Source organism: Ascaphus truei, chromosome 1 (assembly GCF_040206685.1).
Source record: "Ascaphus truei isolate aAscTru1 chromosome 1, aAscTru1.hap1, whole genome shotgun sequence".
NCBI classification, from domain to species: domain Eukaryota; kingdom Metazoa; phylum Chordata; class Amphibia; order Anura; family Ascaphidae; genus Ascaphus; species Ascaphus truei.
In genome coordinates this window covers 506,171,640-506,195,600 of record NC_134483.1, presented here as the reverse complement: position 1 = coordinate 506,195,600, position 23,961 = coordinate 506,171,640, and the positions used below count along the sequence as shown (strand labels likewise).

The following is a 23,961-nucleotide window of genomic DNA, read 5'->3' as shown; positions in this document are numbered from 1 at the left end:
GAGATGTTTTCCATGTTATTTCTTGGATTAACCAGCGTTAATGGGGGTCATAAGACCTGATACATCTTTTATAAATGGAAAAAAAAAAACCAAGGCTCGTCTGTTTATTTTTTTTAAAAAAAGAAGAGAGACCACCCACGAACCCGAGTTGTTCTAATTTAAATATGTCATCTTTGATATTTTTTATTTTTTACACATGACATAGCATCTTTAAGACAATGTAAATCGCAGAGTGAGCATTCCAAAGGTTGGTACCGATATGCTTTCCCACAACATAGGTTCATGTGAAAAGATTTTGTGCAGTCTGCATTTCTAATACTGCCACTAGGCAGGGCTTTTGTTAACCAAAGCTCCAGTTTGGTTTACCACACTGTTCAAATTCACGTCCTTTGGGAGTCTATATACTTACATCTTTATTCACATACACCCTCCTTTTAAAAGATGACCTGTCCACATGAAAGCAAGAGGTTTAAAATACATTATGTGTAGGTAAGCAGATATTTGGCTTAATATAACTCTCAGGTTAGAAGTATTTTATCCACAAATGCAGTTGAATTCCACAGTGATTTATGACTTTGACCGTGGTAATTGTAGGTATACTAAAACCAAGTACAGATAGTTATTACTGTCTGCTGTTAAATGGCAGGGATTTGAAGTACTGTATCTATAAGAGATGCAATCCTTTGGAACTTGTATTTCGCTTGTGTGCAGCCTCGTATTAGAACATCGAGATTCTGAATCGGATGTGGACATTTATGGTGAAATGATAATTAAAAATCTTTATCTGAGCTGCATGTGGGGGGAGGCTGAGGAGAAGAATACTAAAACACTTCTTGCTCTTTGTCTGGAGAAAAGGAGTCAAAGGTAGAAGGTGTTTAAGGGACAGTGGATTTATCTGCATTTAGCTTCCACCTTTCCCCTGAAATAATCAGCAACGTCTTGCCATGTAGTGGAGGGAGTAACATGTAGAGGGAGTCAGAAGACGGGAGTGAAAGACAGAAGAGGTTTTGTGGATTACATTTATTAGATAATTAATGTAGTAGGAGGTATTTGTAGTGAATGAAATCTGCGAGAGTGCAACTTTCTCCAGAGGCGTGTAGTAGAACAAGTGAAAAGGCTAGAAAGCGTGTATGCGTGGTTAGTCGTGGTTGAGATGCCATGAGTCTCTGTGTATAGGAGGAGCATACTGATCACGTGAGGAGGCGTTGTAAATTGTGTCAAGGTTGTTTGGATAAGAGGGTGGTGGTAAGGAACAAAGTTTCAATTTTGAGTTGGATCCCAATGACTTAGGGTTAGTGAAACACAGGTTGAGAATGTGAGAGGAAACATGAGATGAGGTTATGGTCTCACTAAAAGGAGTGTTTAGGAGTCAGAAGAGAGGAAGAATGATAATCAGGATTTAAAGTCAGAGGTGGGCTACAAAGTCAGACAGGCTACTACCTGTATATCGTTCCTGGCAAGTGTGTGTTAAGTGGGTTTCTCCCTGTTAGCTTTTGTTTCACCCACCTACTTTTCACACATCTACTCAAATGAAATGCTTTTGTGAGCTGGAGGCATAACTAACAGGGTTATTATCAGTCATTTTTAAATTTTTATTATTCCATATTTGCATCCTAGTTGTTTGCAGCTTCGTGTCAAGAGAAGATTTTTAGTATGTATTCTAGTGCTCAAACAGGAATAACTAATGGGGAGCATAAAACTCATGGAAGAAATTACATAAGTTTATCATGTGTTTTGCGGTGGATTAGTCTGCTGAAGATCTAACTTCTCAGTTATTTATTTTTAAAAAAATGTAAATTTTGATTTTAAGCTCTCTATAAACAAACACTCAACCACTCAATCCGGTTCATGACTGTATTATGTAAAAAATCCTTATAAAGTCTATAAGGAAGGTTTAAAAAAAAATGTAGTTCAATGTATTGTAAGTTTACATTTGTGCATTTTGAGGTTGCCGTATTACCTCTGAGGTTAATTGGATTTAATCTAAAAATCACAAGTTGATAATTATGTGTAAAGGCATGTAGGGGGGAAAGGAGGTTGTTGGTTACTGGTCTCTGAATTAGGGGTACCCCTTCAGGGCTTATTGGCACATATTTGTTATCATATCCAAATTAATTTATATATATGTTCCTCTGGTGATATACATAGATTGTAAGATCTGCAGCACTGGTATTGCAGCTTTATTTTCTACTATGTGCAGTGCTTGTGAGGCTAGCATTGTATGTACATCTAATCAATACACACTTAGGGCCTCATGCAGAGAGCAGCGTTATCGGGGGAAGTGCCATTTTTTGGCAAAATCTACCTTTAGAAAGGCAGGTAATGGCGAGTTTTTTGAAACAAGCGCCATTTTTTTTTATTTGAAAATTTCGCCGCGCGGCTGGCGAGAACCTACATCTCGCCAGCTTTAAAAATTTCCAAATTCAGAAACGCGCGAACGCCATCTAGCGGCTGTTCGCGCCAATAACATGGCGCGATTTTCTTCAATTTTCTCCGCCAACTAAAGTTGGCAAGAAGCAGGAGCTAGCCGGCTATAGGGGAAAAAAAAAAAAACGCGATTTTTTTTCCCCCTTTCAGCAGCGCGCATCTCCTCATTTACAATTCTCCACATGCAGTAATGGTATAAATAGCGGATTTCGCCCATTTCTGCATATGGAGAATAAAACTCTCCATTAAACCAACTTTTTATTCCCCTCGCCAATTTTAAATAGCGCTGCTCTCTGCATGAGGCCCTTAGTTTCTTGGTTTGATTGTTCAGCTGCGCTTATAGTGCTGGCGACTGCTGGGTAAAGCAGCGACATAGCAAGTACATGCAGTCTGTTGCGGGTGCAACTACGCTGCAGAGCGATCTTCAAACAGGTATGTTTCTGTGAGCTGATAATAACAAATACAGTAACTATTATATAATACTACAGAACTGATTTATTTAAATAGAAAAATAAAAACTCCATATAAGATTTCACATGTTTTGCTGCATTAACCCACCCCCAAATAGGAGGCATTTTATGTACGGCTGCCAATATGCTCTAAAGCAGTGGTTCTCAACCTTTTTTGAGCAAAGGCATCCTTGAAGGATTTGAAAATCTCGGGGAGAACCCCAGTTTAGCAGACCTCATTCACATACACCACATGCTGCCACACACCAAAACATATCAGCTGTGCAGCGGGTGCTTCCTACCCTGTCTGGCGACATGGAGGCTGCAGTCCATCTCTCTCCTCTGTTCAGAGCTCAGGCGGATTGCAACCTCTCTGTCTCCAGACAGCATGGAATGTGTCTGCTGAGCAGCTGACAAGAGTGTTTCCCCGGGGGCTGTAGCACCCATGTCAGAGAATCACGGCACATGAGGGTACCCCGGCATCCTAGTTCGGAAGCACTGCTCTACATGGAAGGAATGGCCAAGAGGTATCATCACTACCTTTTGAAGCAGATGAACCTTGTTTGAATTCCAGTTTCACGTCCTTTTGACCTTGGGCCTGTCATAAATATTTTTGGATAATATATGTAAGTACTGTATGTATAATTTTATTTATATAGTGCCAACATTCTATGCATGGCTTTACAAAATTGCAATATAAAGGAAATAAGGTACAAACAATGGGTATAAGGGCACGGGTAAATTACAACGTAAGGCAAAGGGAGTTTCTGCCCTGAAGAGCTTATACTCCAAGTGGTATGTTGGGAGACTTTCAGACACAGTATTTATTTATAAAATATTTTACCAGGAAGTAATACATTGAGAGTTACATCTCGTTTTCAAGTATGTCCTGGGCACAGAGTAAGACAAATAATACATGGTTACAAATAGTTACATAAATGAACAGGGTATACATTATATACAAGACATTGCATGCACAGTTAAAGAAAATATATATTATGGGCGTATGAAACAGTTACAGACCAGATTAAAATGTGAGACAGCCTTAGATTTGAAAGAACTTAAACTGGTGGTGGATGTGAGAGTCTCCGGTAGGTTGTTACAGTTTTGGGGTGCTCGGTAAGAGAAGGAGGAACGGCCGGATACTTTGTTGAGCCTTGGGACCATGAACAGTCTTTTGGAGTCAGATTTCAGATAAGTGCTGCATGTGGTAGGGGTGAGGAGCTTGTTCAGATAGGTGGGTAGCTTGCCCATGAAGAATTTAAAGACAAGACAGGAAAGGTGAACTTTGCGCCTAGACTCGAGTGATGACCAATCTAGTTCTTTGAGCATTTCGCAGTGAGATGTGTTGTAGTTGAATTGGAGAACAAAACAACAAATTGAATTGTAGAAGGTGTCAAGTTTGCCAAGGTGGGTTTGAGGTGCCGAGCCATATACTATGTCGCCATAGTCAATAATTGGCATTAGCATCTGCTGTGCGATACGCTTTCTGACCAGAAGACTTAGACAGGATTTGTTCCTCTAAAGTACCCCTAGTTTGGCATAGGTGTTGGTTGTCAGGGTATCAATGTGCATCCTGAATGTTAAGTGGGAGTCAAACCATATGCCCAGGTATTTAAAACTAGTGACAGGTTAGGGTGGTGTTAGTGTTTGTTCTAATCTGGAGTTCAGTCGCTGGAAGCTTTAAAAATGTAGTCTTGGTTCCAAATACCATTGTTACAGTCTTGTCAGTGTTTAAAAACAGTTTGTTGTAGGAAATCCAGTTTGAGTCTCAAAAAGTCAGACTGAAGTATGTGTTGAAGGTCAGAGAGGCTATGGCTGTGTGCATATAGGATTGTGTCATCTGCATATATGTGTATTGAGGCTTCCTGACAAGCTGTGGGAAGATCATTGATGAACACTGAGAAGAGTAGGGGCCCCAGAACAGAGCTTTGCGGGACACCACAGGTGATATCCAGGGGGCTGGAGTTAGAGCCTGAGATGGACACATGTTGGGATCTACCTGATAGGTAGGACTGAAAACCAGTTTAAAGCATGCTTCCCTATTCCAGAGCTCTGGAGTTTGTTAAGGAGGATAGCATGATCAACAGTATCAAAAGCCTTTGCAAAATCTAGGAATACTGCACCAGTGAGTTGTCCCCGTTCTATTCCACACTGGATTTCATTGCAAACTTTTAGCAGGGTTGTTACGGTGGAGTGTTTGGGGCAAAAGCCAGATTGGAATTGGTTAGGGAAATTTGTCTTGGAATAGTAATCGCTTAGTTGGGAGTGAACACATTTTTCCATGACTTTGGATAGAATTGGCAGAAGTGAGATTGGCCGGTAGTTTGAGACAGTGTTTTTGTCCCCACTTTTGAAGATTGGGATAACTCTGGCAGTTTTTCAGGTATTAGGGATATGGCCTGCAGACAGGATAGAGTTGACTATGGAAGCAATTGGTTTGGCAATGGCTGGGGCACCAAGTCGTAGGAACTAGATTGTAGTAAGTCAGGTCCACATTGGCTGCTTAGTTTTAGTTTGAGGAGCGCTTGTGTAATCTCCTCTTCGGATACTGGGCTAAATTAAAAGTTGTAGACAGTGTTGGGAGGGGGTGGGGCTATGTGGGTACTCCCAGGATGAGATTCAGGTTTATGGTTTGGGCTGCGTTTCGCTAATAGTTTAGTGGCACACCCCACAAAGTAATCATTGAATGCATTTGCAATGTCAGTGGGGTTTGTCAGAGTAATATCCCCCTCAGTGATATTACTTGGCTTGTTGATGGTTAGAAGGCTGGAATATATTGTTGCTAACCTTCCAGAAGTTAGCTGGGTTTGATGTATTCTGGTGGAGATTTTCAGAGTAATATTGTGCTTTTGCGTGCCTTGTTTGCCTAGTGTACATGTTCCGCAGGCATCTGTAGTGATTGAGATCCTTGGTAGTGCCAGTTATTTTGTAGCTTTTCCACAAGGTATCCCTGTCAGGAATCCACTCCTGGGTTTGGCTGGAGCCCATCCATCCGGAGCTTTGCAGGTTCCAGACAAACTATTCCCTGTTTCTGCAATCACCTGCCTCCTGTGCAGCTCTGGCCTGATTGGCCTCCTGTGCTATTTAGTTCCTGCCCCACCCTCAGGAAGTTACTGGACATAGACTTTGCAATCCAAGTTGCAAGTAACTGTACTTGTCACAGACTCTCTGTTTAGCCTCCTTGTGCCTTGTATCCTGCGCCTAGTCCCCTGCTGCCTAGGGCTTCTTGCATAGTAGCCTCGGCTGCTTCCTTGTTCCTGGCAGACTTTGCCTTCGCCGCGCTGAAGTGGCTACGCTGGTTTCCCCAGCGTTTCCTGTGGTGTGTCGGCACCTCTGGATCCTGCTTCCTCCAAGTGGAGTTTACTCCTGGCCTTTTCCTGACGCACTGCAGCACCTTCGATGAAGCATCTCCGCTGCAGTGGCTTCTCTCAAGGTTCTAGCCTCCTATGCTGAAGTACCTTCACCCAAGATTTCCTGTTGATGACCTCGGCTTGTTTCCTCGACCACCGCTCCTGTGCCGCCTGCCTTGACCCCTGCCTGGATAACGTTAACCCTACTTTCTCCAATCCTAATTTAACTATGTCTCACTATGGAATCCGCACTCCGGACCTGACTCCGTGGCCTAAGGTTGGTGCTTATACATCCCCACCAAAGCCCCTCGGTCCGGTACCAGTTTGTGGCAAGCACGTACGTTACAATCCCTGAACTGGTAGAGTGCTATAAGGTCAGGCGTAACCCATGGAAGGTGGGCCCCCCGTACCCTTATTTTGCGTAGTGGAGCATGGGTATCGCAGAGTTTTAAGAACTCGGATTGGAAATAGTTGAGCGCAAGAATCAGGGTCGGGAATTAAATCGATTCTGTGCCATGGGCAGTTGGTAAGGTCATCCAGAAACTGTTGTGGGTTAAAGTTTCTAAATGTTCTAGTGAGGAGAACGTTAGGGCTTGAATGGGGCGGTTTAATTTTCCTTACCCAGTACACTATTGCATGGTCACTGAAAATGTCAGGAAGGATGCCAGATGATTGGATTCTGCTGGGGTTTGAGGTGAGAATCCAGTCTAGCAAGGAATGGTTGTGCTATTTCAGGTTTATCCGTGTTGGTTGGGAAATGAGTTGCGTTAAGTGACTTGAGTTGTATCTGGATTTTGTGGTTTTTATGGTCAAGACAATTGAAGTTGAAATCCCCAAGAACTAGCAGCTCACTCTTCTCATTCAGAGAGGAAATGGAGCCGAGAAACTGGGTGATACCAGTCAGGGATTGTAGATGGGCTTTAGGGGGGCGGTAGATGCCAGCAAGCAAGATGGGCTTAGAAAAGGGGAGGCAGATTTTGCCAACTAGAATTTCAAAAGAGGGTGGGCTTGGGGGGCAATTTAACAGTGTAAAGTGTAAGGTGTCTGCAATATAAAATAACACCCTCCTCCTCTCTCAGTAGGAGTAAATGTGCAGTTGGGGAGGTCAAGGGCACCTGGAGTTTGTAATAGAGGTGTAGAAAATGTACACCTCTAAGAGGTGAATCCCAAATGCACATTCTAAGAGGTAAATTCCAAATTAGCCCAAACACACACTGTTTCATGAACTGTCAGCACTGTATAAGAAAAAAATAGTAGAAATTTGATTCTATAGGAAGAGAAATCAGGCAACTGAATAAGATGTAATATTTAAGCACTTCTGTAAAATTGGAAGAATATGTGACACTTATTTCTTAATAACCGCTGTATCTGAATACTGATGATCTCAACCTAAAACATTCTCTTATTATTTAATAACTCGAACACCAAACGTTGATTCATCCAGTTACAAGAAAAACTTTCTTTAGACTTGAGGATATTGCATCAGCAGTGAGCAGCGTTTATGACATGTTTCTAGCCAGCTCTAAAAATAACTGAGCTTTAGCAGTCACCTTCCAGGCATTGTATTCCTTTGTTCTGAAATCACACAGTATCATTGCATTAAGCACTAAACATACAACATCAAATACCCCACTATAAACCACATACAAAGAAGATTTATTACAATAAATTATTCTGTAACACCTTTTTGCAAAAAGGTTAACAATTGTAACGTTACTGACTGCAAGACAGGATACGAACCCGCAGGAAAGAGGTAGGGAGTAGTACACCGACCTTGGCCTGGGATGCAGGGGTAGTTCAGTCCAATTCCGGGGTTGAGGCAGGTGGCAGGCAGGGATAGTCAGGTCCAAGCAGAGGTCAAGCACAAGCAGGTAATCACAGAGGCAAAGCCAGAGCTCAAGCAGAACAAGGTACAGAGTACTTTGCACGAGCAAAGACTAGTAGCAACTGCCTGCTATTTAAAGGCCAAAAGCAGCTGCTGGCAATGAGGGCCAGAAAGAGGCTGACTTCCTGTCAGGAAGTGAGGAGCAAGAATTGCCCGGAAGCAAGATGGCCATGGTAGTTTCAGTGAGGGTGAGAAGTCACTTCCTGTCGGCTGCCATCTTAGGTATCTGGACAGATCCCTTATAACCATACAGTATTGAAACTGAATTAGCATTCAATTATTTTAGCTTCCATTTCAATAGCGGTGCGTACAGATTATGTCAAATATTCAGCTATTGTGATATCAGGAATATGATATATTGATTATGGAGATGGATCAAGTAATGTAATATTCTTCATTGACTTTGAAGTGAGAAATATACTTCAAATCAAACTGTCAGATTATGCTTAACCTGGTCATTTGTGGCCATTTAAACTAGGGTGTTAACTAAGCTGTAGGGCCCACTCATACACAATAGACCATAAGGTGACATGTCTTAAAAGTCTGTTTTTAGTAGTACGGTGCAGTTTTGCTTTATAGAGTACACTCTATAAAGTATAGGTCTTTGTATAGGTGACACTTTCCCGTGGAAGTGCTCGGCGGTGGAGGGGAGCTCAGGCCCCGCGGACAGATGTTGAAATTTTCAGCATCGCCCAGTCATTCAGATGCATCTTGGGGGAGAGCTGTTTGTCTAGAGGGGGCCTGTGACATAGTCTTTCCCCTGTTTAAAGAGGCAGCACACTTAAAGCCTGTCTGTAGCTGATGAGTTCAGCAGGGAGCTGGTTAATTGCAACTAGAGTCAATAAGCCAGTCTCCACCTGGCTCATCAAGCATTTTTAAAAATGTGCTGTACAAACTGCATGGGATTCTCTCACTGAGGACGTTCTGTAGTACAGAAGGCCTGTGCGGCCATAGAGATACCAGGGAACCAGACCTCTTTTCCAGGATGCAGCAAACCCAGGAACCCACCAGAGGGTGCACCCCACGGACACCAACCCAGACCCGGACTGATGTAAAGAGCCCCTGATTACAGGTACCTCTTTGGACTTTGGGGTCAGAGACTGGTAAGAGGCCTAGCCTCTCAGCCCTTCAAATCGGGACTGGGAAAAGTGAGTTAGCCCTTACAATGGGATAGGCCTGTTTTTATTGTTTGCATGCTGGCAAGAAGCTGTAATGTTTGGAAGTTACAAGCTAAATTAAAGCCAATGTTTTATTTCCCCAATCTATGTCTCCCTGGTTATACCTCTGCATTCGTCTCCTACATATGGTATCAGAAGTTAGGATCAGAGATAGCCCTTGAATATCAAAGGGGCCCCGGACACCGTCTGGGAAAATTGTTGTGCTTTTGTTGGCCTACAGTTCCTGCAACACCTTGAGCAACAAAACCAAGAACCATGTGCAGAAGTGACCAGAATTTAAGGGCTACATATCCAGGCAGGAAATCTACACTGCCCACACAAGGTCTGACTCTGTGACCAAAGTCTACCCCACCACATGTATAAAGTATAAAAAAATGGGGTTTTAAAGTAACCGGTCAGAAAAATATAAAGTCTACAGAGACGACTGTGAGCGCTACGAACTCTGCAAGTGGTGTCTGCTCACCAGTAGCACTGCCAGCTGGGGTTCTAGCATATATGGAGAAAATCGTTGCAATAGCACCTCCCAAGGTCAGGGGATACCAAAATGGAGGCTAAAATGTGGTGTTTCTGTAATGAATCCCGCCACACGGACCTTTTGGTCCTACGAGGATACTGATGAGGAGGACGCTTTCTCTTAAGAGGGCCCAGAAACGTGATGCACTCACAAAACACCCCTAGGTTGGTGGAGTTGCCTGAACTCTGTACGCAACACAAAGACAGGTCTCAATGACTGTGAAGATGACCAGCTGAATGCCAAATTTTTCCACAAGTTAATGCAACTGCAAGAAAAGCATGGTGGGTGCAGTATCCCTGATGGGACGAGTCGTCCAAAGCAAAAGGACATAAAAAGAAAAAGAAACTAGGTTCTCCTCATACCATGGAACGATCAGACACGTCCGCAGTTCCCATGGATAAATAGGGGGGCCGAGATGCCATGCAGCCTAGAGCAAATTGTGAATTCGTCCAGGAATTCCCCCAAAAAGTGTGTCTCCGGTCCTGATCAGGAGAAACCCGCAACAAACCATACCAGGGAAGTGGAGCCGGACCAAGTGAGTGACAATCCCTTGACCAACCTGAAGATGCACTGCCAACAAATCAGGAACAATTGTTTAAAGAAGTTATTGGCAAGCAGAGATGATACATGGTCATACTACAGCACCAGCTGTTCCAGCAGGGTGAAAGACAGGATCAACTGTTGACAGGTCTGGAGACGGTGAACGCTGAACTTACCGCCATGGACGAAGAGTGGAAGGAGACTCAATGAGAGAACCTCCATCTCGGTATAAAGCTGGGACACTCTCAAAATGAAGCTCTAAGTCTCTCGTGAAGAGATTTGCAGTGTCCGTGCAGAGCTGGCGATCTCCCACAAAGAGTTTCATAGTTTCGGTACTGAGCGGGAGGTCTTTTGGGAAGAGGTTCAGGCTCTCAGTACAGAGCTGGATGTCTCTCCCCTGGAGGTCAGCGGTCTCGGAGCTAAAAGTATCTCAAAAAGATGTCTGTAATCTTCGTACGGATCTTGAAGTCTTTCAGAAGGAGCTCTCCGCCATGTTGGTGGACAGCCTTTTCTGGCTGAAAACGGCCTGCTTGGCCACTTCAGCTGATATAAGCCCCTACATTTCTTAAATGTTTTAGGGAATCTTGGAATCAATAAGACAAACATATTCTTACCAATGGAGAGAGTGAGAGAGCTTTTGCAGTCAATCGGGTTGTTAGAGAAAATCACAATCATTAGATAGGTACAAGAAGGTAGATCACATTGCAAACTGTGCAGGTCCTATACTGTGCCAGATTATCTGGACTGTTGTGCAGGATAACTGAGGATATAAATGATGAACTCTGTCTGTCTTGAAGATCATGCAAAAGCGGTAGTTAGACTAGGTCCATGGTACCTGCTGCAGAGCGCGCTGTGGCGTGCACTGCAGGGACAAGAACCGCCACTCAATGGGGCCGGCCCCACTCACTACCCTAGCGGCAATTTACCGCCGTGATGCACGACCAGATTTCCTGAATACTAGGAAATTGTATTCAGAACTGGCAAAGGAGCGTTGGCTACGCCCCATTGGCGGTTTAGCCAATGAGGGCGAACCAGCCGTGTGACATCATGGCCGCGCCCCGTCTTTCCCCCTGTAGCTCCAGCACAGACCGCAGATCGCGGCCAGGCACGCAGCAGCCACCACCATGGGGGGCACGAGACTTTATTGGGGGGACGGGGCTTGCAGCGATTACAGAGGCCCCACACTAAGAGGCGGGTCACTTGACGTCACATGACCCTGCAGCGTCATTTGATGCTACATTAGAGGCGAGGGAGGGGCGCGACCGAGGCAGCAGGTAAGGGGGGCGCAGGGAGTTTGCGCACCGCTGCCTTAGTGTATGATGCGCTAACCGACACCCTTTCAATCAGCATCTTCCAGAATGGCGTCAGGTCAATATAGTCACTTGCACCTCGTTTTCTCTTCTGCTCTGGGTGGCTCTTGTCTTTTTTGCAAAATCATGTGCAGACTGATTTTATACATGTGATTTCTAATCCAGATCAAATCATTCCGGTATGGTAATGATAGTACCGGGATCACAGCATGAGCAGAAAAGAAAACAGCTGCCCAGGGCAGTATTTTGGATTACAGAGTCATGAGTTAGTCGTGAGACAGGATGACTAGCAGCTGCACAAAGAAAACACAGAGGGGAAGAAGTTACGGGGACAACGTTCATTTGTCTTTGAATTTGAGCATTTTCTCTACGATGTTACGTTATTGGCGTACTGTTATTTGCAATAGTGAAATGATCTCATTTCAAAGTTATGAAGATTGTATTATGTGTAAACATGGTATGATTGTGACTTTGTACCTTTTGTAGAGAAATACAAGTATTTGGTTATTTGTTTTCCACACTATATTAAGTTTCTGAAAATGTTAAGGGTTCCAAAAAATGTTGTGAGGAATGATGAATGTAGTAAATAAAAAAAGAGAATACATACATTGCTAGGCAGTGAAGATCAGGACATGAAATATTACAATTGAATACCAGGGATTATGATGACAATGCAGGAGTGGTGGATAGGACAATGCTGTCAGATGACAATTACCATGCACCTCCCAGGCGCCTGTGCTGTGCGCAGGGACTGACCTGAGCTGCAATATCAAAGCCGAATCTGGTGCACTGATGGCGGTGATTGACAGGTGAAGTTACCGCCGCGCAATGAGGAGAGCTGGGGTCGGGGAGCAGTCTGGGGGCGGAGCTAATCAGAGCTGTGAGAGTTTGTGTGACATTTTGTGTGAGAGAGAGTGTGTGACAGTCTGTGTGATAGTGTGTCTGTGGCTGTCTTTGTAAGTGTGTGTGTGTTATATTCTGTGTGATTCTGTCCCAGATACATACCGACACTCCCCCCACACACACTGACCCCCCCCCCCGCACACTGACACACCCTCATACACACTGACACACCTCCCCCCACACACACACATGGATATCCCCCCCATACAAACGCACACTGGCACCTCCACCCCACACACACTATTATAACCCCCCCCTCCACACACACTGGCACCCCCCCCCCATACAAACGCACACTGGCACCCCCCCACACACACACTATTACAACCCCCCCTACACACACACACACACACACACACACACACACACACACACACACACACACACACACACACACACACACACACACACACAGTATTTTATACATTTGTCCACCTCTAGCTATTATGAAGCTGGTTAAGTTTCTTTATAACACATATTTTCCCAAATGTTGTTAATTATTTGAAAAATTAGGAGAGGCCCAATGATTAGCTATCATGCATTTAATGGGCACAGAAATCTGCCAGATCAGGGAATTGGTGGACTAATTATCCAGATCTGAAATAGTGGTTTATGTGACCTAAGAGTCATGTGCGACAGAAACATTAAGAATTCTCTCCATTAAATCTACAATAGTATTCCAAACCGGATTAATTTTAGGACACATAAACCATAGGTGTACATTCGTGCGTGGTGACATCACACGCTCTGCAGGGCCTGGCAATTTATGGCCAGCTAGGGGGGCGCGGCCATGATGTCACGGAGATGGTTTGCCCTCATTGGGCGAACCGCTCACGTGACGCGCCAGCGAGCGGCATAATCACATTTTCTTGCCTCTGCAAGCAGCTAAGCGCCGTGCATGTGCACAGTACTGCTACCTCAGGGCTGATCTCATCACAAAGCTGCCCTTCTGTGAGAGGGACAGGTCCAGCAGATTTACTGCCCTCAGAAACATCTTATCCTCTGCTCCCCGCCTCTCCTTTATGCCCCACCCCCCGCGGCAATAAATATCAATAAATATATACATTTTAAGTTATGGTGGGTGAAAAAGGCAACAAAAACCTCCACCGTTAGCATATAGCCAATAAAGAATATCACTTGTGAGCACATTCACATGTCTTAGACAGGTCTGCAACTCTGCCTTTCACCATTATCACCTAATACAAGTGGCAGGCAAATATATCAAAAAGTGGCGCTCCAAAATTATAAACACAGATGTGAAAAAATGTGATACTTATACAAACATGAATTAATGCTGCTTAACCCAGTGTGGGGTCGTTCTCTCGATCCCGTGGACAGTGAAGAAGTGAAGATCATCAGGAAGCGCAATGTCATGTAAAAAACAGAAGAAAATTCCCTGATGGTGCAGTATTGTGATTGATATGTGATAAATATCAAGGTGCAGTGTGCTGGATACTCACAAGTGTAGAGTGAGCAATGTTCCCATAAAGGTTTCTTTATGTGTGTCAGCCCGTTGGACCGTCAGACAGGTAAGTGGAATGGTAAGTGCTGGAGACCTTAAGTGAATAATAAAACGGACATAGTGCAGACTGTACAAAATATCTTTAAAAGTAAGTATATGTGCAATACACTCACATGGTTTTAAAAGGTAACAAGCGTTTAGATCACACAGGTTGGATCTCAGCAATGAATGAGCTGTTCTCTGTCCCCCCTCTGCCTCGGCAGGCGTGCGTGTCACCGGTGCGTCTCACCCTAACCGGAAACCGGAAGTGACGTCATCTGCTCTGGGGGACGCCGATCCTGTGGGAGTTTTTCTCATCAGCCTCACTCTACGGAGAAACGCGTAGAGTGAGGCTGATGAGAAAAACTCCCACAGGATCGGCGTCCCCCAGAGCAGATGACGTCACTTCCGGTTTCCGGTTAGGGTGAGACGCACCGGTGACACGCACGCCTGCCGAGGCAGAGGGGGGACAGAGAACAGCTCATTCATTGCTGAGATCCAACCTGTGTGATCTAAACGCTTGTTACCTTTTAAAACCATGTGAGTGTATTGCACATATACTTACTTTTAAAGATATTTTGTACAGTCTGCACTATGTCCGTTTTATTATTCACTTAAGGTCTCCAGCACTTACCATTCCACTTACCTGTCTGACGGTCCAACGGGCTGACACACATAAAGAAACCTTTATGGGAACATTGCTCACTCTACACTTGTGAGTATCCAGCACACTGCACCTTGATATTTATCACATATCAATCACAATACTGCACCATCAGGGAATTTTCTTCTGTTTTTTACATGACATTGCGCTTCCTGATGATCTTCACTTCTTCACCATTATCACCTAGCATACTGCACCAACACACTTTATTCGAGCAAATACCCAGTATGTACCTGGCAGATACCTGGAATGCGCCGCTCCTCACCTCTGACAAGCCCCGTTGCGTTTGCCTTCCCAGCCTGGGTTCATGCCTGGCTGACGGGCGGCTGATCTGTTAAATGATCATGATTAGGATTTAATAGGCTGCAATGCTTCGCATGTCTACCAGATGGCTACAGATGGCATAAATTCATGAATTGTAATGCAGTATATATATATATATACTGTGCAGTATTTCAGCCAGCGGGAATAAAATGCTTCAATCCCTGTCTGGAAAATAACCCAATGCACTCGGGCAGAAAACAGTCACAAACCTCAATACACCCGGGTATACCCGAATTCGTGGGACTAGCCGAGCTCAAATAAAGTGTGTCGCCAGTGTATAGTGCTTCCACTGCAGTAAGGGATTCTGGGAAATGACATTTCGCTCGAGGTACCTGCAGTTGTTTGAATGGTTTGCAGACGTCAATAAATATTTTTAAGTGACCCGGCAGTATCAGCTTCTCCTTGGCACGTTTATGCATGCAGTGCAACGGCTACACTCTCCTTGATGGGAGAAACCCTTCCTTGAATCTGATACTAGGCAACAAAACAGTCAAACAATAAGGCTGTCACAGGTAATAATGTGGCAATCCCCCAGTTTTAAAGGGTATAGTAAAGAAAATGCTCACACTTGTATATATACATATATCCTTTGCAGGTACCTAACATATTTTTAGTCTCTTAATGAAATTCTAGGTACAGTATGAATACAGTTGACTCAAATGGCTGAAAAGTGCTGAAATTGTTACTCATTATAAAAGTAACAAAACATGTTAAGCAGCATTTGCAAGCTGTGTCAACAATGGTAGTATACATATATAGTATACGTATGTTTAAGAAATTGACTCACAGAAATGATCAATACCAATGAATATGCTTTAAAGGTTAAAACATAAATGAGATTATTGATCTAATTCAGGATAGAATGTTGCACTGGGAGTTATTTCTTTGACTTAAATATAAGTATCACATCCATAACATTATGTAAAAACATTACACTTAATAGACACAAATGTGTTTATTTTCTTTCTCAGCTATCTTCCTATGGCATCTTAAGGCCTCGGCCAAGCTTCCCACTGGCGTGATGAGGCGCGCTGAGGCTCAGGGAAAGTGGGTGCTTTCCCTGGCCTTGCGGGTGCTTTCCCTGCGCCCTGTCAGGGGGCGAGCCGGGGGCGGGCCAGTGACGTCACGGAGCTGGTTCGCCCTCATTGGGCGAACCGCTCCCGTGACCGGCCCTGCGCTCCGGCAAGCGGGGAAATTTAAAATTTCCCTAAGACCTACGCTTCTGTGGGCTTGCGGAAGCGTAGGCAAGCCCCTACCAAAGCCGTTCTAATTGCGACTGTAGGGGCTCAGTGCTGAGCGGAAGCGCGCCTCAGCGCGCCTCCGCCAGCAAGCAACAACCATGGACGAGGCCTTAGGCTGCGTCCATAGAAGCACAGACAGCGCTGAGCAGTGCGGACGCTCCGCGATGAGCCCCGTCATCCTCAATGAGGATGTCTTCAGAAGGGGCTTCCGCGAGCGTCCGCATGCGCGCTGAAGCGCTGGGATTTGCAGCCGACAGCTGAAATTGTTCCCGAGCGCGCTGTCGGCTGAAACACCCAATCGGGTGGCGCTTCGTGGGCTATTGGTCCAGTGACGTCAGTGCCCCGCCTCCGATCGCGCATGCTGGCTCGTCTGCTAGTCCATGTAATCGCTCCTGATTGAGCAGGTGAGCCTCAGCATCAGCGCGGAGGAGCGCTGTCGGTGCTTTTATGGACGCAGCCTTACTCTTGAATCAATAATAAACATTTCTATGGTTTCTTGTTTCTTGAGCTGGGCATTAATGTCCCAATGTAGTGTATCACCTCCACCCCTGAGGCATTTCTTTCTTAGTTCCTTTAGCTGCAGTGACTAAACTCTTGTGAGGACTTCATTTCTCTTTGCTTTTATATAACCTCAATAAAGAGAAACCAGAATACCGTACATCTGTGTTCTGATTTTCCCTGCTTTTGTATTCCCTTGCTTCCATTTTCACATCTGGAAGCTTTTCTATACCCTTTTTTTGCAGTAGGTAGGGTATGCCTTGTACTTTCAGTCCACCAAATGGAAGACATGATAAATGTACCCAACTCTGGGATGGTTTGGATTTATGTGCTGATATCACAAGCATTCAATTATCATGGCAGAAACCTGAAAGCATACATGGAACACATCATCATTCTTTATGGTTTTCCTGCTCTAATCCTTTTTCTGTCTTTGGGGATTGAATGCAGATGCTATTTGTTATAACCCAAATGCACTGCTAATTGTAATATCACATTATGCTATGTTGTAGTATTTTCTGTACTTTACACATACCACCTAATAATACCACTTAGTGTAATTCTGCTAATTGGTGGTGAGCAATCCAGTACATGGTAATGTTATTTCTTGCTAGGGATTAGAAACAGTATTGTACTGAGTCAAGGGTGAAATTAGAAAAAAAAATATTATAACATATAATGTACAGTATACTAACAAATCAAAACCCACCAGAAAAACAACCTACTTGGTTCCTACTTGGTTTTATGGTTTGTAATATATATATATATTTATTTATATTTACATATGAATAGTACTGTATATGTAATACAATTTTATGTGTGTATATATATATATATATATATATACATTGGTTGACAAATCACCAAAAAATCTACTCGCCACACAAAAAAATCTACTCGCCACCTAGTACCAAACGTGTGCTGCTTGGGCCAATAGGAGCTCGCCACGATGTTAAATCCACTCGCCCGGGGCGAGCAAATGTATAGGTTTGTCGAACACTGTATATATATATATTATATATATGTATATATATATATATATATATATGTATATATATATATATATATATACACATACACACACACACACCCATTGAGTAAAATAGCGGGTGTTTGTATCTACTGTATATTTTGGAAAGTTGTTTGTCTTGTTTACTATGCATTTGGACACCTCTTAAGATATTGTAACCAAACTTTTCATGATGGTTCCTGAGTTCAAGGAGCATGTTTTTGTCTATATTTGGATACAATTCACATATGACATCACAAATTACATCAGCAATGACATTACTAATGACATGATCCCATCACATAACCCTCAAGCTACCTGTAGGAGACGAGGTACAACCAGGGAGACATACTGTAGATTGGGGAAATAAACAGTGGCATTTATTTAGCCCGTAGCTTCCAAACAATACAGCTGGCTCATACTTCCCAGACCCCAACTGCAGGACTAGGAGGCTAGGTCTCTTTCCAACCTCTGGCCCCAAAGTGCAGAGGTACTTGTAAACAGGGGGCTCTTATATCAGTCTCCGGGTTTGGGTTGGTGTCTGTGGGGTACACCCTCTGGCGGGTTCCAGGACAGTTGTGTACTAGAATAGAGGATCTGGTTCCTTGGGATCTCTCTTTGTCAGCGCACAACTCCCCTGTGCAAGAGAGATCCATGAAGTTTGTGCAGCACACTTTTAAACCTGCCTGGTGAGCTGGAGACTGGCTAATTGACTCTAGCTACAAGTAACCCGCTCCCTGCTGGACTCATCAGCTACAGACAGGCTTTATGTGTGCTGCCTTTTTAAACCGTGGAAAGGCCCTGTCACATACCACTTCATCTGGGTCATTCTAAAAATCCAATTTGCAACATTAGCAAAAATACAGACGCAGCCAAAGTTCTTCAACAGTGCGAGATCATTGTTTGGGACGAGACTACAATGTCCCACAAACGCACATTAGTGGCTCTTGATCGAACACTTCAGGACCTTTGAGGCAATTAAACTATTATGGGTGGAGTTGTTGTTTTAGCGGGGGATTTCACATTAAAACAAAATAATTAAATTATCCATTTATAAATCTCAGTGTTTTTCGGTTTCTTAGAACTCCCGAGCAACGCCGGTACTTTCAGCTAGTTGTTTATAAGTGATGTCCTGGTGGATTTGTATAAGCACTTGATCACACAGGTCTATAGTAATGGAGTAATTTTCCTAAATCACAACTTCCACATAGTGCAGTTTTCCTCAAGTAACATACACACAAAGCTGATATTTGCCACGTTTACTTACAGTACTGCCCAATAGTTGGCTTATATCACTACTCTATAGTTAGCTTATATCACTTGTCAGGGGAGACTGGGGTTATCCTATAGTCCTAGGTGCAGGGACCTCCCTAGAGAGATTTTCCCTGATCTTCCCCCACATGATGTCTTCTGGACTGAACTCCAGGCCTGACACCAGCACTGGAATCCTCTCAGCCAAAGAACTCTTGACCTGAAACTGAGTCTGTAGCTCCTTCAGCCAAGTACAACTCACAGCTTAAGGCTGAACTCATACACTCCGCTTGCTTGCGAGAGTGCGAGCTCTTGCTGCAGTAGCACACACGATCTGTGCTCATAGTGTAGGAGGCTATTGGGGGGCATGGTGGGGGCGCGGCTGACACGTCATGAAGCTGGTTCGCCCTCATTGGCTGAACCAGCTCACTTGAGGCTGTCACGCGGCAACGCTTGAAAAGAAAACAAAATAGAGGTAACTCAATGTATTACTTCCTGGTAAAACATTTTATAAAAAAAAATATATATTGACTTAAATTGGGAATTTCCACTGAAACTAGCCTGAATGGCCCTCTACAACTGATATAGCATAAGCACCTTAGTGGTAGAAGGATTGGTCTGTTAGTAAAGCCTCTGTTGATGGATAACCTTGAATGCCCGTGTAGGTTTATTGAGCAAGCCACTTGGACATAAAGCAAGTTACCGTATCTCCCTTTTGCTTCAGGCTCCAAAATTAGCTTGTAAGCTCTGCAGATAGGTAGAGATGTGTGCTTAAATATTTATATGTACAAGTGCCTTTTTTTTTTTTTTTACAACGTCTGATCCATACAAAATCAAATATTTTTATTAGAATTATTTAGTATCAACTCCTTTTGTTCTGTGTAGAAAAACATGCTTAAGAACATAAGAACTGCTAATACTGGGCCAGACCAAATGGTCCAAGTCCAATATCCTGTGTTCCATGGTAGCAAGTACTGGAAGCTTGTGGTGAGCATGGTATAAATCATCACCTACTCCTTGTCTACATATAAGAATACAGTATGTATTTGATTTCCGATGTGACACTGGAGTGGCAGATAGATCTAATTAGGAAATACGTTGACCATGCTTATTTATCTTTCTATGTTTCAATTATAGCCAAATCTCTTTTTTAAGTTTAGAAGAAAGATTAGAAATGGATTTTTATAGCCATAACAAATCTTTGTCAGACCACCTCATAGATGAACAGCTGCCAAGATAAAGAGGTTTTATTTTACTTACGAAGCACTTTTTATGACTATCTCATCCTTATTGTGCAATATACAATTGCGTGTGTACTGTATATCTTTGTGTAAAAATACATTATAGTGTGCATTTAACTTCAGAATTTCAAATATATGTCCCCCCTGTAATTTTCCAAATGAAAATTGTTCTCTTCCATAGAAATTCATTGACCATGAACAACTGTGTTGATCTGTGTTGTTCTAATGTTTAACAGAACTTTACATCACAGTGCAGAAAAGCTGAAGTTACAATTCACCATTTCATTTCTTATAGTTATTGATCTACTGTACTACTACTACCCTATTTTAGTAATTAGTGGTCCATTTAAGCTCTACCTCCTATAAACAGGATAAAAGGAAAACAACCCATTCAATTAACAAACAAAAGAGTTCAGAACGCAGGTTCCGACATTTGGTCGTCATGGACTACTTAGATGTTTGTAATCATGTGTAGGATCACCATACTTACTCATAAATATAGAACAGGGGTGGCCAACTCCAGTCCTCAAGGGCTGAGCCACTGATTGAGCCACATGTGCTGAAGAAGGGATATCCTGAAGCCCTTGAGGAATGGAGTTGGCTACCACTGATATAGAACTGGACGAGAATTTGAAAAGTATTCTGGCCCAAATGAAACTTGAGAACTGCTCTACTTCCAGGAATAGAGGAGACCCCAGGCTGCAGCCAATAGCCGCTTTATATCTTCCATACCGAGTTCCCATTCTATGTGGTTTTTGGACCGAGAGGGTCCATGCTTAAATCTTATTATTGGAGTGGAACAGACAAGACTACCTTCCCACTCATAGTTCTATTTTTATTATACTGTATATTACTCACTAAGTGTTGAATATAACCTTGTTATCAGTTGACACTGGTCCTACTCAATATTGTACATTTAAAATGCTTTGTTTTTCCCTAACCTTTGAGGGCCTGATTCAGTAAATCCGGCCGTTAGATTTCCTGTGTGCTTCACCTATATTGGGAGACTCATGTGCCTACTACTCTTCTAGTGATTCATGTGCCTACTACTCTTTTAACGAAGATTCACTTTTCTTTCTGTGTGTGGGGGAGGTTGGAAGTGCTGTTTATTGTTCGTTTTCAAAGAAACGTCAACAATTTTACTGCTTTGTTATATAATGTCCATTTATTACCGGCCAGCTTTATATGTCGTGAAGGCAGAAAACCTCCTGTTCACCACTCTCCCCCTACAAGGAAATTCCAGTTTAGTTGTTTATTAATGCAGATACGTGGGAAACTTTTTGTTTTTAGGTTTGTACGCTTTCTTCTCATATTCTTGCACTGTTGCCATCCTGATTCTGAGCTTTCCGGCCAAAAGTATAGTTTTCTTCCTATAAAAAGAACAGTGAGAACAAGCCAAATTGCATCAATATTTAAGCTAAAGTAACACGACTTGGCTCTGATATGAAATGTGTCTGTAATACATTGGGTGACTTAGACTTTGGAAAATTATCTATACAATAAGCAATAGATACACATATAGGCCCTTATTCTGTAAGGTGTGATAGGCACAGATGTCGTGCTATCGCAGGAAAAGCCCCATTAAAGTAAATAGCATTTTTCATGCTATAGGACTTCATCTGTGCTTATCACACCTTGCAGAATAAGGGCCGGAGAGACTGACAACAATTTCCCTTTGGTTTACCTAGCTTGCCCATTTTTTCTACATGCGGCCAAGCCTCAGACACACTTTGTATATGCCTTTTTTTATAATTAGGATATCATTGTGTCTATCCTAAACAGCTTTGAATTATTTTTATGTATTGATTTTTTTATAACATTTATATAGCGCCCTTATCAAGGCCACTGAACATTAGTTAGTAAAACTTGCTTGGTTAGTGGGAAGGGTCGGGTATCTGGATTTAGTCTCGTCAGTGGCTTGGTGATGGGTCTGACAGTGGGGACAGTGGAGGCAATTGGATTGGTGAGGTGTGTGACATTGGAGAGTTTTGCAGAGATTTTAGGAAGGGGTGAGGGTAGGGGAGATCATGGGTGAGGTGAGAGATGGGATAAAAGGTTAATGGGGATCATGAAACGTGATGGAGAAGAGATGAGTTTTGAGTTGGCTTCTGAAGATGGTTAAAGAGGGGGCAGATTGGATGTGGTAGAGGAGCTTGTTACAGTGGAGGGGGGCGAGTAAGCAAATTATCGAAATCGAGAGGAGGCACAGGGAGTTTGGGGGGAAGTGAGGGTTGTGGCAGTCGGGTAGTAAAGAGGACGGGAAGGGATGTAGCGAGAGATTAGTGCTGAAAGGTAAGAAGGGGCAAAATCATGGAGAGATTTGTAGACAAGGGTGAGGAATTTGAAGAGGGAACGCTGTTGGATGGGTAGCCAGTGGAGTTGGGAGATAAAGGGGTGGTGTGGCAGAGAGGGGGAAATCGAGAAGTGTACGGGCTGCAGTGTTTTGGATTTGTTGGAGGGGTATGAAGGAGTAGAGGGGGAGACTGAGGAGAATGGAGTTACAGTAGTCGAGATGGGTGAAGATGAGTGTGGATGAGAGGTTTTGCCGAGGAGAGAGAAATTAGCGGACACATTTTTCTTATGTTGTATAGGTGGTAGGGATGGAGGTGATGTGTTGGGCAAAGAGGAGGGAATGGCCAAAGGTGACTCCAAGGTTTTGATCAGATGCACAGGGGGAGATGGAGGGGGGGAGAGATGGTGGGGATTGGGGAGGTTGGGAGGGAGGAGGAAGCAGGGAAGTAGAGAACTTCCCAGTCTTAGCTGGGTTAATTTGTAGGAAGTGCGAGGACATCCAGGTGGAAATAGCAGAAAGTCAAGCAGAGATACGGATGGAAAGTGTGAGAATAGTGGGAAAGAGAAATAGATTTGGATGTTGTCAGCAAAAAAATGAATAGATCTCTACTGCTCGTGCTACAATGCTGTTCCATGAACCTTATCCTTTCAGTGAAGAAATACTTCCTCTTAAAATCCCTGAGCCTACACACTCCAGCTTCAGATCTCTTCTTCTATCATTCTTCATTCTCCGAAGAATGCATCTGTTCTGTAATCTGGTTGAAATCCCAATGACAGATGAGTGGGGGAGTCAGAAGGCATAGCAAAGGATTTATTTCTCGAAGTACTGACAAAATACAAAAATGATCAAAGCAGTACTAATAGTAACACTACATAATTTCCTTGTCATATCCCAGGTCATTGAAGGTAACTAATAACGGAATATATATTTGTGGACCAAGTAAGTACAGTTCGCTAAAGCAAAAATAATACAGGTCCCATTGAAAGCAGCAATACAATACTACATTCCCCTCTTTTTTTCACTTCTTATTTTTATATGTAAAGCACGTGACAATGAATAATTATACATTCTTACCTAAGCTGGCAATCATTTGGTGCTCCTGTTATAAATCTGTAAACATCCTGATTGTGTGCATAACATAATGGCCGCCTTCTGACTTTGTGCTGCAGTCAGTGAAATGCTGCAGGTGATATGTAACATTATATTACTAAGTGTTATACCTATTATTGTTACAGCTTTCAGAGTAATAGACAGTCTCCTGTTTGGAACACCTCAAAAGATCTGTTTGTGATACTTTGTTGCCAAAGGGCAGAGCTCAAAAAGTTGTGTGTGAGCCTGTTTAAAAAGAGGAAGTTGATATGATTTTTTTGTAAATTGTTG

General features: G+C 43.2%; 1 protein-coding gene across 3 annotated transcripts in view; it reads left to right on the top strand.

Moving 5' to 3' along the window:
- AFAP1 (actin filament associated protein 1) overlaps nucleotides 1-23,961 on the top strand; it is a 173,855-nt gene that overhangs the window by 7,700 nt on the left and 142,194 nt on the right. The window contains exon 1 of one of the 3 annotated variants that reach the window (XM_075569851.1): nucleotides 3,066-3,502. The exons of the other annotated variants lie outside the window; for them this stretch is intronic. The gene's annotated coding sequence lies outside the window, so the exon portion shown is untranslated. Of the gene's footprint in view, nucleotides 1-3,065; nucleotides 3,503-23,961 lie in introns of those variants that run through there. 3 annotated transcript variants of the gene reach the window in all.